The sequence below is a fragment of the Anser brachyrhynchus genome, assembly GCF_964034855.1.
Source record: "Anser brachyrhynchus genome assembly, chromosome: 16".
Classification (NCBI taxonomy): Eukaryota; Metazoa; Chordata; class Aves; order Anseriformes; family Anatidae; genus Anser; species Anser brachyrhynchus.
Genome location: NC_137734.1, coordinates 6,814,111 through 6,834,165, shown reverse-complemented (window position 1 = coordinate 6,834,165; position 20,055 = coordinate 6,814,111). Strand labels below are relative to the sequence as shown.

General features: G+C 39.1%; 2 protein-coding genes across 3 annotated transcripts in view; one reads left to right on the top strand and one right to left on the bottom strand.

Moving 5' to 3' along the window:
* CBLN4 (cerebellin 4 precursor) overlaps nucleotides 1-20,055 on the bottom strand; it is a 116,460-nt gene that overhangs the window by 3,867 nt on the left and 92,538 nt on the right. The gene's annotated exons all lie outside the window — the stretch shown is intronic.
* The window catches only part of LOC308178967 (uncharacterized protein), a 308,966-nt gene that overhangs the window by 201,761 nt on the left and 87,150 nt on the right, over nucleotides 1-20,055 (top strand). Inside the window, exons 5-7 of the transcript XR_013940072.1 lie at nucleotides 14,278-14,322; nucleotides 15,805-15,876; nucleotides 16,656-16,766. The gene's annotated coding sequence lies outside the window, so the exon portion shown is untranslated. The remainder of the gene's footprint in view (nucleotides 1-14,277; nucleotides 14,323-15,804; nucleotides 15,877-16,655; nucleotides 16,767-20,055) is intronic.

Below are 20,055 nucleotides of genomic sequence, written 5' to 3'. Positions count from 1 at the left end.
TTTTCACCCTACAGGAATAACTACTTTCTGAATAACAAGGGTTTGTTTCTGCTCTGACTGAAATCAATTGGTGTAATGTGCTGACCTTCCAAAGTCTAAGAAGCAGTGTAATAAATCTGAAATCAAGACTCCCTATAGGAAGAGGTCCTTTCTGATTTATTTTCCAGGTTGTACTGGTACATCTGGAATGCTTAGGTGACAATATATTTCACATGCCCAATTCTGTTCAGACACATAACAGCAGATGAAATTGGCTTGGTTTCATGTAACAGAAAGTGATGGTATGAAAAGATAAGACCATTTCTTGGATAAATGGGAATTGGAGCAGAGGAGACGTAGGAATCTGTGACTCACCTACTAGGAACACACATTCATATCTCATATCCAAAAAAAGATCTTGATAGAGTTCCCTGAGTACTGAAGCAACAATTTTTAGTCTTATGCCAGATCAATTTTTTTTAGTAATGTCTCTTTATGGCTCAAATGATTAAAAGCATACAAGGACCAGAGATATGGTGTTCCCTAATTTACCAGTTTTCCTTCTTTCACAGAAAGGAGCTGGCACTTTGAGAATGGCAGCACTAGGTCTCTCATTTCCTCTACATTTCATGTCACTGACCCTATCCTGCTGGAAATTATCCACACCACATAGTTTTATTCTGAGTCTAACTCCATGGGCTGCTTTAACACTAATAATAGTTCTAAGAAGGGAAAGTAGTTAACTTCAGGATAACATGCTCCAAGTGTAGCAGTCACATCCACTTGTAATGATGCAGATATTCAATGCTGTGTAGTCAGTGGCAAAAATCACTAAAATATAGTATTGAATTACATTTACAATAACCACAACTTTAAAAAAAAAAAAGAGAGAGAGAGAGAGAGAGGTTTTGCATGAAGGTGGTTTGAATCTTGTAAGAAAGCTTTTTCCCAGATTTCTTGCCTCAAAGAAGGCCATACTGATAGCATTTCTTGGGCCTGGCCAAAGACTTTCAAACACTGAGTTGTGAGCAGCCTCCTCCCAGCTGTATCCTGTGGTAATTAGTCTTCCATCACAGCACCGGAGCTATCTTTACATCGTTTTATAAGCCCTGTTTCTTTTGACACTATCTAAGTTTGTGACAATGCGTTTTTTTTATTGCCTAGTGTAATCTACTTTCCTTGAGATATCATGTAATTTGTGATTTCAACCTCTTTTCTTTCCTTATGAGACTCACCAGCCTTTTATTCATTTATCTGGATACAGTGCAGAGAATCTCAGGCATCTCAGTGTGCTACTGCTTCTCCCTTCTGAGTGAAGGACCAAGAGACACCCCAATGGGTGCCTGCAGGTCCTGAGGAGGTTAGTGGATATTAGAGCACACATCTTTGGAGATTTAGCTCATTGAAATGCATACAGGTGGCCAACTGCATATTATTAGTACATCAGCCCCCAACCAGCTAAAGCAAAAGTTACTGGTAGCTGGTTTTAGGGAGCAAACTGTGTTGGAAAGGGACCAGAGAGTTCCGAGTGAGGGCACAGAGTACAGGTGGGCAATCACGTGTGGATGAACGTGTGGACAGAGAGAGGAAAATACAGGAATTCCCTTGCAAACAACAACACCAAAACACACACACACGCATACAAAAACAAAAAAAGAAAAAAAAATGCTCCATGGCACATTTCAAGACTAATTATTGTAAGGAGGTCATGAGCAAAATGAGAAGGTTAAGGTCATTCCTGATTATTCATTTCTAGGCTTAGCCATGCTTCTCATACTGACTTAACAATTTTGCCTTTAGGCCCTGGAGAGCTAACCCATAGGTCCACATTTACTAGCATGAACAGACAGTGGGTACTAGCACTAATTTGGCTTCTGAATATGCTTGCAGATCCTTTATAACATTATATCAGAGGTGAATAACAATGCTACTTTCACTCTGAGTTGAGAAAACAGCCTGAGGGCTCAAGAGCACCAACCACAAGTTAAGACTAATGTAAATCTTATCATAAAAAATGTAATACAAGATAAATCTGGTCTGGCCTTGGCTTATTTATGACTGCATTCCTTAGAATTTGTAAGTGATATTCAGTGAAGTGGGAGCTGAATTTCCTCTCAAACCAGCTTCTTTCCGTATTGTGTTACCTAGTGGGGACTTCTTAAGCATCACTTTTATCAATGTATAAATTAAATATAATCTTTTTCTTTCAACTTGTGCATTCTTAGTCCTGAGAAGGATTTCTGAACTTTTGAAATCTTTTGGTTACTTTGAAAATCAAATACGATTTACAGGCAAAGAAAAGATCAGCTGTAGTGAGTTGAAATTCTCATGTAAGAAGAGCAGAAACCAACTAATTTGTTGCTTGTATTGCCAGATATGAGCTGGTAGCTGGTGATGCCTATTCCCTCCCTCCCTTTATTCTAGCATTTGGTGTGGCAGTGAATCACTAGGTAGATCGATCAATCCAAGCTACTACATTTTAAGAAGTGTCTATACCATTCTTCACTCCATTTGTCATTAGCATTTCATCTGCTCTCATTGCTCTCATCTTGACTTCTTTCCAAGTAGAAAGAGACGTATTTTTCCCCACTACTATTCTTGCCTTAGCTCGTTCAGGCCCTTTACCAAGCTGCATTATCCATTCCTTGTTCTCACGTGCTCTTGAAAGCATGGTGACCATTTGATCATTGCTGGATACGGCTTTCTGGGGGCGGTCTGCCCAGCACAGAGTGCAGCGCTGCTACCTACTCTCATTTATATTCCTCAAACAGCTCACTGTATCTGAGAATCTTGTTTGCTTTCCTCCACTGAGCCTCTACAATGAGCAGACAGCTTTAGGGATTTTTCTGTAATCACTTATAAATCTCTTCCCTGGTCAGTATTCTACTGCACCTCCCCGTTGAACAGACACTTCCAGTTTCTATTACTCCTTTATTGTTGGATTTGAACTCAGTATTTTATAGCAATGATCTGCAACAGATCTTTTGGCATTTCAGTTACTGAAAGGTAAAGGATTCATTGTATCCCATTTTTTTTCCCAGTGCAACTCTTCAAGTCTATTGGTAATGAATAAGATGGGGGAAACCCGTCAGAAAAGAAAATTTATCACAAAAAAAATGATATTGTTTTTGAGAGGAGGGCAATATTTCTTCTTATGTCAAAAGCTCATTTAATCTTTTTTAAGATTAAATTCCTGATTATTCATTTCAGGAATGACCTTCTAATTCATGTCAGCAATTTTATTCAAGGGTCTTCCAAAGGTATTTGTGTGTCTGGCTTCCTTGGCTCCTCTATAGAAAATTGGCAGGAATTTATTCCAGAGGCTGGTATCCCTCTTGAGAGATGTCTCACTCTAAAACTGAAGTGCTATACCTCTGGCACCTCCTGTGCATGATGGCAACCATAAAAAATGGATCCCAAAAGGTTTACCTTATGCAAAGGAGCTAAAACTCAAACCTATTATTCACAAATACTTTCTTTTTAAAATTCATTTAGTGTAAGCAAATGAACACACTCTGACTGCCATACGTTTTCTGTATTCTGACCTGACTGGAGTGCCATCTGAAAAGCTCTTAAATCAATGTAGTTCTGATGCATTTATCTTATATGAAGAGATTAAAGTAAAATAAAACACGTATGTGTGAAAAAGCAAACTGCCTGGGTCAAGAACATCTGTAGTAGCAAACCAGAAGTGACAGACATCTTTGTTGTGATTTTTTAGAAAGTACGGTACATCAATCACTCTCTTCAGCTGACAGTTGACAGAGAGGATTATGAATTCTTTGCTGATACCTTCCCACGTAAAAGAAGGCCTTTAAAACTGAAAAGGGGAATTGCCAAAGGGATAGTGAGGGTAATGAACCACGGGGACCAGATTGGAATGAGAACTGGGGAAGAAAATTCTGTTTGCTCTTCACAAGCAGCTGTGGCATGCCCTCTTCCTTGAGGGCAGAAGAAAGCACCAGCTAAGAAGAGCAGCCCAGGATTCCCCCCCATCAAAACAAACATCTGACGATAATGAATGTCCCCATGTCCTGATCAAACATCACCCCTGCAAACTGCTCAGTCACGGAAGAAATGAGTTTGTTAATCCCAATTGAGAACATTTCCATCTAATGGACTTCCAAGCACGGATACTTTAAGCATGGTAGCATAATTTTAGTTTTCTCAACTTTTTTTTGTGAGAAATCTGTTTGCAAAACTTTTTCATGCCATTTCAAAAGACATTTTATTGTTTTATGGGTCCAAGAACTGACATTTTCCAGTGGTGAGATTCTCAGTATGCTTTTCGGTCAGTTCCATGTACAATTCATTTACAGCTCACTCCACTGAAAGATGACCACTTAACAGAGTGACCCATCCAGCTCAGTACAGAACAGCACAGAAAAAACATACTCTTTTCTCTCAACTGTAATAAAAATGATCCTTCATTTGCTTTTAACTTCTACACAGTAAGAGCAAGTCCAACTTGTTTTTGTGTCTATATCTTTCAAGAATGGAGAGCATTTCATTTCTTCCTCCAGTGTAAGAGTGTTTATGACTCTACGGTGAGCTCTATTGAGTTCAAGATCCTGTTAGAACACCATTTTCTGGGTGATTTAGATGTGTAAGCTTCTCTTTAAACCTTTCTTCTAGCACTATTGACAAGAAAAGGAGTCTGTAGTGTAGCTCATAATGCTGGTTCCTCATTCTCATGGATCCTTCCTGAGTTTTGCTTGTTTCTGGATAAGGGTTTTGTTTTCACTTTCTGCTGGCCTATTCATTGTGTTTTGTTAATTGTGTAAAATGAATTATGGGTAGTAAGAGTTTTGACTATGGTATGGTCTTGGGTTATTTGTTTGATACTAAATTAAATTGAAATTACCAATTAAATTGAAAGTCTATAAATAACAGAAACTTACTGGAAATGAAACAATTGTAAAGGTAAGACAGTAGCAGTTATCCACTTCCAAAGTAACCAAGGGACCAGCAGCCACTATTGCAGGATGATACTACTTTCAGGCACGCACAAAATCAGCAGGATTTGTGCTAAGGCTGAGATCAAAAAACCCCAGCACACCTGCCCAGGTGGCTGTGCTCCTGTCAGGGTTCCAAGGCTGCACTTGGCAACGTGAAGCACCATTTCAAGTCTTCTCCTGGCAAGCTATGGAGCTAAACAATCCCACTCACAATTCCACAATCCTAGCCTGTCCCTACTATTTGCAACAGCCAGTGTGAAGCTGCTCACACAGCATCACAGCTGCACATCCCCAGCCATGTCAGGGTTGTGTCTCCTAGGGTTTTCATGTAAATCAGGTCTGCTGCCTATAAGAGGGAAGTTATAAGAGCAAGAACATTTTTAATTGTCTTATATTTTCTTCTTGACGGACTCCTCTTAATTATAAGTAATCTTATTAAATGTAGTAACAATGAGGTTGCAAGTAAGCGACCTGTAACCTAAGGAAGCTGATATTTGCAAGATGAGAATTCATCGCCTAAAAATAAAAAAAAAATAATAAATAAATAAATAAGAACAAGAATAAGAGAATCAGCTATGTGTTTGCCAAATCACATCTTACTGTTCCTAAGGTGAAAATTCAACGTTAAGGGTTTAAATTTGTATTTTCTTCTTTTTCTATATCAGCATAGGAGGAAAGGAAAAATTATGCAGAAGAATGCCAAGCAAAGGGCATAACAAGCTGCAGCATCGCTCATGTAACAGACAAGAAAAAAAGCCCTTTAGATTCTTTCTTTGAGTCTTTCTTTTTTCTTCTTATGCCACTTTCTCTTTGTTTTGCATGATGATGCACTTAAGAATTCTCTTTATTTCTGTAGGTAAGTAAAAGATTAAATGCAATTAAAAAAATATAAGGCACCGTCTGTCACTACTATGGGAAGACAGAATCACAACATCTCCGGAGAAAATTGATTTGAAGTTGCAACAGCAGCTCAAAATACTGGTTTGTTTGTGTTAGTTTTCTTCCAGGATTTTCTGAGGTGACAGACAGACATGGCAGAGCACTCCAAAACTGCTAAGTAGTGACAAAGCTAATATTTCTTATTTTAAAACATCACCGTTAGTTTGATTAGACTGTCTGTTTTTAAGATGAGTCATTTAGTTTTTGACTGGCTTCAAATGATGCTCTGTGCATTCTTATGGAGGCCATAAAAATGTTTGGGTTGGCGACAAGTGCCAGGTAGTCCCAGACAGCCCTGCAGCACTGCTGTGTGCGGGTCAGCAGTGCCATCTCCCCAGCTCCTGTGCTGAGAACGGGGACTCCTCAGTGCATGGAGTAGGGATGTACAGGTACTTTCATAGACGTTCTTTATATGCATTGTAAATCTGCTCTGCAGCTGGTAGAGGGAGAAAACTGCCTGCCTGCAGTTTTCTGAGAGAACATAATTTTGGCCACAAATGTTTGCATTCGGATCTCAGGCTGAATGTGCTGGCAAAACTAGGCTTTAATGGGGTGCTTGAAACAAATTGCAGAAAGACTCGTTGCAACGTTTGGATCTTTGCTTTTTGCATCCATAAGAGGATGTCTCAGCTTAGCTCTTCCCCTTTGTTATTAGTTGACATAAGGGAAAGAAAACAGTTTACTTAAAAATCCTTCTTGTTGCTGCAAAATGTAATTTTAAACACAACATTTTGTCTTTTGGCCTGTTCTGAGTGCTAAGGGAGGGACCGGTTCTGGCCCAGCCTTGTCTTTGGGTCATCATTGTGTGTGTGTGTGTGTGTGTGTGTGTGTGTGTGTGTGTGTGTGTGTGTGAACGTGTCTGTTTTCAGACCAAGTAACTGCTCTGGTTGCTCAGTAATACTAGGAGAAATACAAGGCAAAGGAGAAATCTTCCAAAGCTTGTGAACATGTAGAGGGAACAAACCTTTTCTGTAACTCCTCAGATCCAGGACAGTCAAGCAGCCCAACAGATGGTAATAGATCAACTGACGCTTGTCACTCCAGTGTATTTCCCAACAAATATTTTAAAATGAGACTGTAACCTCCAGAGTTATGGTTTATGATGGGATCTCAGCTTCATAAGTAATATCACCCAAAATTTCTTGTGACAAGTGACTTAAATAATGGAAGCAACTGTACTTTGGCAGCAGGATGGTTTAATGCTTAACACCTCTCTATGCATAAGGGAAAGGTAAGTGCAAGTCAGATCACTAGAAGAGCTAATTTGCAGGTAGTCAAGTAGACACTAATGAAAGAGAAGACAAGACTGAACACTTTTACCAATTTTAAAATATTTATGCACCCAGCATTTTCAGATATCAACTGCGTGGAAAAACTAGTGCAAAGTAACCATGACAGCACACACACTGAGCAGAAATGAGTATAAATAAACAGTAAGACTTACCTGCAAATACAGTTAGCTGTGTTGAACACACACAGTGGGAATTAAAGGTGAAAATGGGGCATAGAATTGCCAGTCATCTTAGGTGTGTTATTGTGTGCCTCAAGTTTCTAAAGAGCTTCTCCTATTTTCTGCTAAGTTCATTTTGGAGACTTTTTTGATTTTTATGAGGCTCCTCTGTTAAGCAAATTGGCTTTGAAGCAATTTGCCAGTGAATACTCACTGCAAATTCTGCTTTTAGGAACTTGAGCAGATCTGTCTAAACAGATACGCTTCACCGTGGATAACAAAATGAAGTTGGTTAACTTACACATCAGGGTAAATTCACTGTATCTGTGAAAACAAAAAGTGGAGCATTCTTACTATTATTTATGCCTACAGAGACCACAGAAACTATAATAACAAGAACAAAATTCTAAGACCATTTCTTTTTCTTCTGAAGTTGCTTAATATAGTTGCAGATCTTTACTTCTGAACAAAGCCAGTGTTTTATTTTGATTTCCAATTTGTCAGGTTTTAACAACATAATCGAATTAGCAAGAAGCATGAAATAGTGTTGAAATAGTATCTTTTATCTGCTTTCATATTCTTATTCCTATTTTTATTTTTCTATTAAGTATAATCCAGTAGGTTTCTAACATAAGTTTACATGGAAGGTTTTTTCAAACCAAGAACTGTTCACTTTGAAAGAGCCTAAGAGACATCTCAAAAACAAATTATGTCATTTTACTGTAGATTGTCCTTTTTCTTGGCACTGCAGTTCATCAGGTAACCGCTCAAGACTCCAACGTATCCATGATACAATGCAGTGTCAGCCACACTAAGCTTCCTTTTCTAATGCTTTTTCAGTGGGTCCAGAGACAATCAAGAAAGCTGAAATTACTTCACTCTGACAGTTGTAAAAGGTCACCTAGTTAAATTAATTCATGTTATTTCCAGTACATCATAATATATGGGAACAAAATTAGCAGATGTTTCAAACTCAACAAGAACAAACCACTCCAAACCATGAGATTTGTGAAGAAAACGACTACGGGGAGGTCAGCGTTGTCACTGCTGCTCAGAGGAACAGGAGGCTGAACATTAGCTGGCCAGGGAATATGTTATTTATTGTGACAAACCTTCAGGGTCTTCAGAGCCCTGTGAAATTAGCTTACATCTGATCCATTACAAACTGAGCTTTTTCTGACAAAAGCTTCTTTAACTGAGAGCTTAACTCTTTCCACAGTTCGGCGGGGAAAGGAGGAAAACATCTTCAGGTATCTCTGCTCAGTGAAGGCTTAGACACATTGGGCACATGTGGGTCATCGTCTGCTTGTGCACCATTTTTATACTGGTGGTTGGTACAATCAGATCCTCTGGTGTGGATGTGAAACTTGCAAACCTCTTAAAATGAGATGTTTGTGTTATGGTGAGATTTTATAGGTTTAGAAACCAGAAGTATTTTATAAAGAGCTAACTAAACTTCTAAACCAGATTCAGATTGTTTGTCCTGATCATTAGCATGTTTATACCAATTATCAGATTGTTTTAAAATTGATGTTAAGGGAAAGGAATGCCAGAAAAAAAAATAAGTTTTCTACTATTGATCAAAAGACTGGACAGAATCTAGACTTTGAAGCATTTGTCATTTTTCTCATAAATTAAAGGAGTGAGATGTCATCACACAAATATTAAAATAACCATGGAAAAGGAGGGTTAGTCATCTCCCCATGCAGGGCTGTATTTGGCTGGCTACTTTGTACGGCAGACTGGTAGGATGGTGTTTCCATAATAGCAAGGTATCCTACAGACACTGTTCTGAGTATAAACTGTTTCACCTGCCAGCCAAATCCGTATGCCCAATCTGACATGCAGTATCCAGTGTGTGAAGTCTCTTCAGACTGGAAAACTGGGGAAATGATCTGTCCTCAATGTTTACTGCAGTGAGGCATGCCTCCTCTTGTAGGTACAGTCAGTTGTACGTTAGAAGTTTAGCACAGGACAGTGTAAAATCTTATGACAGGACACTTTCCTGCCCACACTGTTTACCTAACCCTGCCTGCATGTAACGTGGCCAGAAGGGCATGAAGCTCCCAGCTTACACCCCAACACATGCAAAGCTCCATGCTGGCTCATTACCACAAGTCCCAACGGTCTGATGAGCATTGAACATGGTGTTTGTCAGTCTGCGTGCCCAAATTAAGAAATATCTCTGGTAAATGGCACTGAGATGGTCCACTGTGCAAAGTAGCAGTGCTGAGCAGCTGATAAAACATCCTGTTGTGGTGAAGGGGAACAAGACAGCAGAGATGCTTGCTGGTTCCCCCTGAGACTTCTTGCTTCTGCCAGGGAAAGTACAATACCACCTGAGCTCAGCCTTAAAAGACACTGCTACAGGAGTGCTAAACGGATCTTTTATACCTTGGTATTTCCCTATTAGAGTTTTATGTGAGTCTGTAGGGAGCAAGTGAGATTGCATTCAAATTTCATTGGCACTCCTTACTGATTTCTGCCCTAAAGGGATTCATAGCACAGGGATTAAGGACTTCCTAAATCACCTAATCCAAGCAGTTGGTATGATAGAAATGGACTCATAAACCTCAAAGTATTAACTATAAAGCTTGTGGATTTCTGCTTGGTTTTGTATCTGACATGTTCCTAGTGTTCAACCAGGGATCGTTCTCCTGATAGTGTTGAAGGTTCCTAACTGCCCACTGAGATTTATTCCTAGTCAATGTGTATGCTTTCAGCTTTTACTTTATTTGTTGGATGAAGCCTCATTTTCCTCTGGCTTAAAAGCACTTCTCTCTCCCTTATGTTTACTCCATGAAAAAATTTCAGAGAACGATTTCGTACCCTCTCAACCTGCCTGTAGCTTGGCTGAACTTACCAAGGTCTTCCTCCTGTGAGACACTCTTCATCTGCTGTCACAGCCCAGTTCTGCATCTACCCTCATCTGAAGTCACCTTACCAGGGCCCAGCCCTGTACCTGTCCAGACGAGGTTTCATCAGTGCGTGCTACCAGACTTGCTGCTTCCTGTATTGCTCCCTGCAGATGCCTGGGCTGGAGATGAATGGGTTTTCTCACCTGGAGTGCAAGAAATACTTAGGGTTTTGCTGCCACCTCGAATGTGGTAATGAATTGCAATACATTCATCCCCATCATCCATTCTGCTGTTGTTCCTATGCTGAAATGTGTCAGCACTATTTTGGGGGCAATATCTAGATTACCTTTGTTCTTGACCCCATCCTTACTGCATAGCAGGCCATTTTTATTCTTGTTCTCCTTTTATTTATATTGTTAAAAAGTCTTTACCCCTTAATATCCTTTGGCAAATTCTAACTCAGCTTGACTTTTGAGCAGTTTTTCACGTACTTGCAGTATGCTTTTTCAACCCGTTAGGTTGGAATTCTTCCCTTCGTTTCCCCGCTGGTTGGGCTACAGATTCCAGGCTGATTTTGCACCTTTGAATTAAAGCAGTTAGCCCTGTATTACATTTACATTCCTGAGTTTGTCACTTTAATTTGGTCATATTAACTGGTTCCCTCCATTCTCAGATTGAGCTCTTTTAGATCAAAAAGCCTTTGATTTTGATCTGTTTTACTCTTCCCATTTAATTGACACTGGTGTTTTGACTGGTCTTATTTTCTACTACCATCTTTTTCATAGCAGTCAAAAGCCACTGCGAAGTATTATTGTCTTCCATTATTACATATGACACTTGCTGAAGACTTTCTCTAAACACCCATGCAATTTCTGACCATGCTTTTTTTCTCTCAAAATAATTAATTTTAATATATATATATAATATATATAATAAATAATAAACAACTACGATTTTATGCTATGCATATACAACTTTAACCTAGAAGATCCTCCAGGATCTCTAATCATGTCAAAGCAGGATTTTCACTACCACCTTCCCCCTGATTTCATGCTGTGGTTTCCCCAGCCTACCTAAAATTATGTATTTTTGTGATACTTCTCTCATGGGAAGAGTGAACCTGGGCAATCTGACTGGATTCTGGAGAAGTGGAAGAGATCCAGGAGGGGAGACAGAAGTTTTATTATCTATCCCACAACTTCTACATTCAAACCTACTAGAAATGCAATGGATGGCGAGTTATACCATCTAAATCTACTAGAGTTTGTCCTTCCATCAGAGCAACATGTGGTAAACAAATGTCTCTGATATTCTGTGGTCATTTTTCATTTGGGAAAGTAGAAGGTCATTTCTCCTTTTGAGGCAAAAGAATAAAAATAAAATGTTCCTGAATTCACAGTTCCACTTAAGGGAACCAACTCACACCAGGTCTTTTCACACTTACCATAATTCTGATTTTATCAGATGTGCATTTAATTTCTTTAAGTAAATATCCAAAGGTCACAAAGCATTCTGGCTGGTGCTTATACATGTGTTTATAGATGTTTTCTTTTCAAATTAAGCTGACATCTTGATGGGTACCAGATGTCTGATACCACAATGGTGCATATGGGATCATTCATGTGCCAGACCAAATCATCAGATGTTCTAGGGGATATAGGGAAGAGACAAGGGGGAGGAAATATTCAGTAATATCCTACCTTTGTTAATGCACTAAAGTGCATTATTTCAACAAGAGATTCAGCCAGACTGGCATTTTAAGAGAAAGATCCATTGTTCAAAATCGCTAATTTCAGTTAGTGCTTTATTCTGCCCATTTTTAATTTTTTTTACTTTTTATTTTTGGCAGGCAGTCACAATGACTAAAAAGTCTAAAAAGATTTATAAATGTAAAACACAATAAGAGGTAAACTCCAAGCCGTGCTACGCAGGCAGCCAAAGATATGACCCTTAAATCTGTCATTCATATAGGATAGCAGGGTATTTTCTTGAAAATGCTGGCACACGGAAGTCCTGCCTTGTGCTAGGCACTTTGAAATCTGGGCTGACTTAAGGGATCCTGAAGGGGCTTACGAAAAGATAACACTGGGCCCCAAAGCTCTGCTGAAACAGGAAATGAAAGTGAATTCTTTACCATCAAATGAATTACAATCTGCCTGGAAATCTGGCATTTTGTTTATAATCATCTACCTGTCCTGGTTCAGACAGAAATGCCGCGGAGCAGATGAGCAGAAAAATGAATGGGCCAGTATGTGTGAAGGTTAGGCCCAACTGCCCCCGCAGGGTCCAGCCATCACTCATGCTACATCATACGTACCTTACCTCTAGTTACTGCTAGCATGAGAAGAAAATCACTCACTGAAACAGACAGCTAATGAAATGGTGTTTAGAAAGGGCTGGAGGGAATTCCTTGAAGTAGTTCTGTGGCCGTTAGGGATATTTTTATCGCTAGTACAATTGAAGGTCCTAACACTATTGAAACCTTAGTTTATATTGTGAGCAGATAAGTAATTTGTTTGCCTATCATAATCAGAAACTGGCTGCATGTGCACTTAAAAATAATAATAAAATAAATAAATGCTCAGCTTTACTTGAGTGTATAGTATAAATTGCTATCTATGCCTTACATTACATTTTATACCCATCGGTTGGGTTTTACTGCAGTATTATAGACGTTGTGAAAACATAACCAAGCACAAAAAGACACTGATCAGAAGGAAATGTCTTCCTCACAATCTTTTATATTTTTTTATGCATGCAGGAAAACAAGATCCATGCTTCACAAAGTCCTGTAGGTTATTACCATGTGTTAAATTGTGATCTGCAAACACAAGCTGTTCTTAAACAAGAACAAAAAAGAAAAAGCAGATGGTTTCTTTTAACGTCATGTGAAACTTTTCTTGAACACAAGCGTATGTTTTCTCCTCTCCAGCTGGCAATTCCCACATGTAAATGATCCGATTTTACCATTTCAGGAGACTCATAAGACCCCCTCTGTTATAAAAAGACACATTATCCTAAAAGACTGAGGAACAAAGAATGCCAAGTGCTTCACGATAAAGCTACGGAAAATATTTTTTCCTCGATTGTCTATTTAAAAATGCGTCTGTGCTAATTTAAAAAAAAAAAAAGTGAGAATGTGAGAAAATAAAAACCAGTGACTTCAGCATCCCCATTGACAGAACTTCTGTGGCTGTGACAATTTCAAATGTCTGTCTGTCTGTCTGTCTCCCTGCCACCGACAGAGTGACCACTGCCTGCCTGTATGCACTGGGGCTGCCCAAGGGAGGGTGACTGCAGGTGTAGAGCAGTGATGTGCTGCTTTAGCACAACAGAGCATCCCTTTCCTGCACCTTTCCACACCTCACACCTCATTCTATGCGGTGTTGAGATAGCAGCCAGCAAAAATGTTTGGTTTCTGCAGGAAAATATGTGTGCCTGTGCTGGAAGGATTCTCATTTGAACTCAGGATGGGGAAGTAATCATTCCTGATGGATCTCCAGAGAATAGAGATGCTTTTTATTTTATTTTATTTTATTTCATTTTTTACTTATTCAGGTGTTCTTCAGGTCTGAACATTAGGTATAATGTTTTGCTGGATGGAAATAATGTTTATTTCTGAGGAAAAAGAGAAATCCATAATCATCAGGGAAATGGGTTTGAGTATTTAGTGCTAAAGACTGATGCAAGACAGAAGTGGAAAGACTGAGATTTGCCAGTGCATTAGTGAGAACAGATATAGCTGCCATTTTGCATTCTCTGTGTCACCTCTTAGTTGGACTACACGTGTGAAACTAAATAAATGTTCAATCTGTTTAATAGAAAAACTCTTCGCTACTTGTATTGTGTCTGTGCTCACCCAAAACAGATGCATTTTCATAGCTTGAATGAAAGACTGAATTACCAAAAAACAAGCTTAATAGTAAAAAGAAAGAACTGCAAGACATAAAAATCAAAGGATAATTGTTGCACAGATACAGTGCTAACCCAGGAACCACACAAGGACTTCAATCCTACCACACTGCAATTGCCGGCATGCTCATGTTTAATCCTCACCTTGTTTATTTGTTTATTCCTTTTTTTTTCCCCTCAGTTGTCATATACTTGGCTCAAATGGAACTTTTCCTGATGTTTCTAGGTGAGTAGAGAGTAGACATGATATTGGCTGTGCAGTATAACATACTTAAAAACCTAATCAAAATAAATAAATTAAAAACGTATCTCTGTATCCCAAATGCCAGTTCCTCACCCTCTTTTTCCCTGCAGCATTTCATTGAATCACGATGAACAGGGAAAAAAAATCTAAACGACTACTTCAGTACAGAAACAAGATGTACAGAAGAGCTGCAAGGTGACCACAGAGGTCTGAGAGCAATGGAAATGCTGTGCTGTGATGGGAGCCTTTGATGACTGCCTCCAGGGCAGGACCGTAACTGAGCAGCACCATCTATTGCATTTGAGTGAGACTGTCCATCATGTTTCCCTACAGAACTTCATATAAAATAATGTTTGGCACATAAAATGGCTTTGGAGGACGGCATGGTGGGAAGTGAGTTTTTCTGGACCAAAACTTTTGGAGAATTATGTGTTTCTTTCACTTAATTCTATTCAGTTTTCTTTGTTAATGGATTTCTCCGAGGAAAATGAGCAGCAGAAAAAGGCATTTAAATTTTGGCGTTTCTTCTCAACACACGAGTGAGAAAATTCCAGAATAGCTAGCAATCCTGTGGTTGAAATTCAGGCTCTGAGGTTCAGTTCTCTATTTTGCCTTTCCTTGTATCAAAAAAGAAAAAAGAAAAAGAAAGTCCTGACTGGCAGTCCATTGATTTTCCCTGCACACACCCTCTCTGCATTTTTTTCTGGAGCTGTCCCACTTTGTGTTTTTAATTCGCTGTTCTGTTTTGTTTCTTCACATCCTAATCATTCCTTTTTATGTACCAAAACTGAACTACTAACAAGAAGCCCTCTGATTAATTTTAAAGCTTTCTTTGTGAGCTGTTAAAATCCAGGATATGGCCTAATTTAAGGGCCAATAAGCAATCCCTCTCTGCAAGCCATTCTCTGCAAGCTAGTCAAGAGAATTTCAACTAGTGTGTACACTTTATCCTCTAGATGTTTAATCTATACAATTTTAGAGCCAATATTTCTAAAAAAGAAGTGGCACTAGTATAATAACACCACTTAGTAATCAAATATTAATGGGTTTCTAAATGTTTATTATGTTGTTAAATTAAAATATTTCCATGCATAGGCAGAACAGATGACTTCTGTTCTGCAAGGGAAATGGCGTTATATCAAGCATTTGGCCATTTAAAAACACTTTCATTGTCCTCTCTTCCCTCTTAATTTCCTAAACTGAAAAGGAAACCACAGAAAAATAAGAAAAATAAGAGAACCAGAGAAAATGGAAAAAAATGGAAAATGATGACAAGGAGTGTTATATGATCCAATTATGCAACTATTGGAGTTCAGAAGGCACAAATTGTATCTTTTTGTGGTGTTCAACTTGCTTTACTAACCCTTTGTTCAAAAGTTTCTTATCTTCATGAGTGACAGTTTCCGTTTTGGAAGACCATGCTTTAAAATGTGTGTTAAAATTCCAAAATCTCTCTTCTTACAGATGCAGAGCTCAATTAAGTCAACTAAATTAAAGCACCTGCTATCAAAAGCCTGACAAATTCCTCCTAAGAAGGTATGGCAACTCACTGTAGTGCTTTATTTCCTTTTGTTTGCTGATTATACCCTTTTTATGCTTTGCAAATCTTCAGCTGTTGAATGCTAATGTCATGATTTCACATGAATGGATTTGTTTCAAAGTATTTCTGATAGTCTTGTGTGTTTTTTTTTTCCTAATTTTTCTTTTAAGAGTTATTAATTTCCACTTGGTTGTTAAACAGCTTAGGGTCAAAGCTCCATAGAGCAGCCGGAGGGAAGATGACAGAATTTTTCTCTACTGTCCTGTTAATATGTACTAAATTAACTTTAGAGAAATGACATAAAAGGTTGGGATAAGGGGGGTGCAATTCAGTCTTTAAATATTAGTCTTTCTGGGGAGCCAGCCTAAGATTCATGGCCTTTTTTTAAGAAAATGTTTAAAATTCTTTTTATAAAATCACATTCATAGGCAGCTCTGCTAAGGAAAGAAGCTCTTCAGTGCCCAGTTGATGGAAAGTAATGAATTGATCCCAGCTGTAGGATCAGTTAATACCTTTTTAGACATCAGAGAAAGCTGGGAGAAATTCCTTTTAAGTACTCAATCAGTTAGGAAGTTTCAGTTAAAGCTTGAATCTGCATAGATGTTAATGCCAACTACTACAAGGTGTAAATTCAAAGACAGTCCCTGTGTTTGAACAACTTTATCAGTTCTTTGAATGTTATTACTATTTTACAAAACTTTTGGGGGGTCTGTATGAGTTTAAGTAGTAGTTCTAGTTGGATGGGCTTTATTGCGTTGACCACGCCATTTCTCAGGAACCGAAGAAAAGCAAGGTGGTCATCTGGAGGCAGTGATGAAGAGCCAAAAGAAAAGTTAACGTCTCTGATTCACGGGTGTCCCTAGCCTGGCAGGACCTGGTTATTCTGGTAGGTGGCTTCTCTCTCTTGCTCACAGAGATGTTCAAATGGGTTTTGTATTTTGAGAAAGAAATGAAAACTCTGCATTTCTGGAGAAAGAAGCTTTATTTTCTTGCCCTTCCAGTACTAGTCTAAGGGGAACTGTTGTGCTAATTTGTTTGCAGTGCTGTTATTTTTTTTTTTTTAATATGTGAATCTCCTGTTTGCTTTGAATCTAGCTTATGGTCCAATAGCTTTTTCCCTCAATATCATAAGGGTAGCTGCACTCTGTGATTCACCCTGTGCTCCTTAGTTATATGGGTAATGCCTGAGTGGATGCCATTTCCCTGTATTTTTGGCTTTGCACTGGCAGAAAGTCTGGGTGGAAAGAAGAAGGTGAGAACTGCTGTGTACTTCCTCCTGTAGCACAGATGCAGCTAGTGTGGAGCTCAGGAGCTCTCTGTACTGACCAGAGCAGAAGGAAAGTACTGCAAAATATAAATGTTTCATGATAATGTGGATCACCTGTGCTCTTGTTGGGACAGTTATCTTGGAAAGAGAGATGAAACATGAGTTTCATGAAGTTCAAGAAATTAATTTTGTGTGTGTGTCCCCATGCAAGCCTTCAACTGTAAAACAAGCAGTTAGAAACAACATAAAAGGAGAATGATCTTACCCAGAGGGAGCAGTGCATTTTGGAGTCTAGTATATGATAGTAAGGGATGATGAGCTCTTCAGTTTCAGAAAGTAGGAAATTCATTATATTTCATAAATTACGTTTTTGTTAAGTTATCAGTTAAAATGTGTTGAGCTACTATGTTTTTATCTCTAGTCTTCAGAGACAGTAAAATCCTCTAGGTATGAGCATCAAGAAGTACAAATGTGTTGTGTTCAAGCTTGAAAGATACTGTTTTCTAAGTATTTGCAGTTGCTTCAGCAGCTGTATGCTTTAATTGCTTTCCCCAAGTTATTATGAAACTAAATATAGTGCTTGTATGTTTGAGACACTTAGCAAAAAGTTGAGTGGCAATGAAAGTTGGTTGAATTGTCTTTATTATTGTGGGGGAGAGGGGATGAAGTGGTTTGCCTTTTAGAGAACAAATTTTACCTTCTTCAAGTACAACCTGAGTTTGTCTCACTTGCTTCTACATAAGAGTTAAAGCTTGATGAGAGGGGCTTGCAGCAAGAGGCTACCACCCTGATCCAGCCCAGCAAGAAGAAGGGAGGTAATAGGCACAGCACACACTCTGACCCTACCCATCCCACTCCCCTTCTAGCTGCTGAGGCAGCTATTTGGGAGAGGATGGGACATTAACACCTCCAAAACTCCTTTAAATTTCATGATCTCTCTCTGTAGCCCTGTGGCCTGCAACAGACTATTCCCCTCCATTAATGCCTCCAGGCCTGGACTCTGTGTCCACCTGCCAAGGAGTAGTTTTCTTAGGCCAGGTCTCTAGATGTCCTGTCCTGCATCCCATCCTTTAATTCTTGTTTATTCAGCTTTACAGACTTCCAGGCTTCTATCATACTTTCAGAAGACTGTGTCCCTTTTCTGCCGTGCTCTTTTGCTGGTCAAATATGTATCCTGGGTTAAATCACTTCATGCTTCAGGTTATTTTCTGTAATGTTTTTTAGAAAATATTTAAAAATAAAAGGGATTGGGGGGGGGGGGGGGGGGGGAGATTATAGTATCCAAAATCATGTATCGTGGGAGGAAGGGAACAAATGTTGATTACATTATGATTTAAGATCCTTAAGATACCACTACCGGCTTTGTCAAGACCCAGGGGTGTTAGAAAGAACCTTCCTTAAAAAAGGGTGGAAGGAAAAAAAAAGCTGTGTTTCAAATTCATGTTCCTACACATCATCCACCCTGCATTTTTCTATCAAAACTGGGAGGAGAGGGCAAGAAAGCCCTATAAAATACTAATATATTGTAAAACACTGAGGTCCCACAGATTAGATGCATTTAAAAATCCTGTACTACAGACAAGCAATGCTATCATTTCATAGGCATCATGGGTGCAGTGCTAATAAAAAAGAGTAGATGCTACTGATTAGAAAATCCTCTCTGGTTGGTTATTTCACATGAGCGCTTCTACAGCTGTAATGTGGTAGTTGTCACAGTACATCTCAATAAATCGCTTCACTGTTTAAGGGTAAAGCCATCATTGCTGAATAATCCCCTCCTTTAGGCATAAAGCTTTGTCACAAATTCAGCTTCTCAGTGTTGTTTCTTAAAACCTGTAATTAAAATGATGATGTCTCAGTGGCTACTTTGCCAGGTGACATTGATTTTATTTCTTAAGCTGCTTTATGACTCTGCCACGAGTCGTTTAGAACAGGCCTTTATTAAGAGAACCTCAGAAAAGTTTTAGTACTGACTATGATGCAGAATTAGCAGCAGTCCTTGCAGAAAGTGTTGAGAGCCTGGTACTGAGGGCACATTTCTGGAAGTCCTCTCTTCATATAAAACAACTCTGACAGTAATAAATGGGGACAGACAAGGGAGAGAGAAGAACAGAAGCCAGGAGATGAGTAAGACAGCATTGGGAAAACAGCTTGGGTATACTTCAATCTCTTGTTATTCATATTTTCTTCCATTTGGAAGACTGATTGCTCTGAATTCAATCCTGTTACCAGCTTCTTTGTCAAAATTGTCTTCAGAACTACAGGCCACTGGAAGAGCCATTAAAATGAAGTTGTTATTCTCCTTGCCTTCCAGCACAAAGCATTGCCCGTAGCAATGACAATAATCCAGAGGAATTGTATTTTTAAATGGAAAACAGTAAACTGTCAGTATAAAATTTAAGTCCTGTTGTGTGGGCCCTGTAAGCTTTGCACCGCTGTGTGTGACCACTGATAAGTGCCACTGGGGACTGACCAAATTCTGCAGTGGCAGACAGTGGAGTTATATGTGGAGCTGAGGTAGAAAGCCTTCTTTGGAAGGTTTATTGGAAAGGTGGCTTCCTTTTTGAGGCAATGCAGGCCCTGTTGTGGTGGAGAAGGCCTCCAGACAAATCCTGTTGCACCCAGTTCATCTGTATGTGCTTGTTCTTGAGACAGGAGGGGTGTCCTTTCCTGGGCTGCAGGACACTTGCAGCTTGTAGGTAGTGCAGAACACTTGTGAAGAGCAATACCTATGAAAATCAATGAAATGAGAAGGTGTTTTGTTTTATCTTTCTAAAGCACTGTTGTCTGTTTAAAGAGAGCCTGGTCGCAGGACTTCCGGTGTGAACGTGAAAGCTTTGGCCATCCAGGTCAGTCAGATGGGATCTATGGATGCTCATTTACTGTCCATTTCAGGCTTTTGGATGAA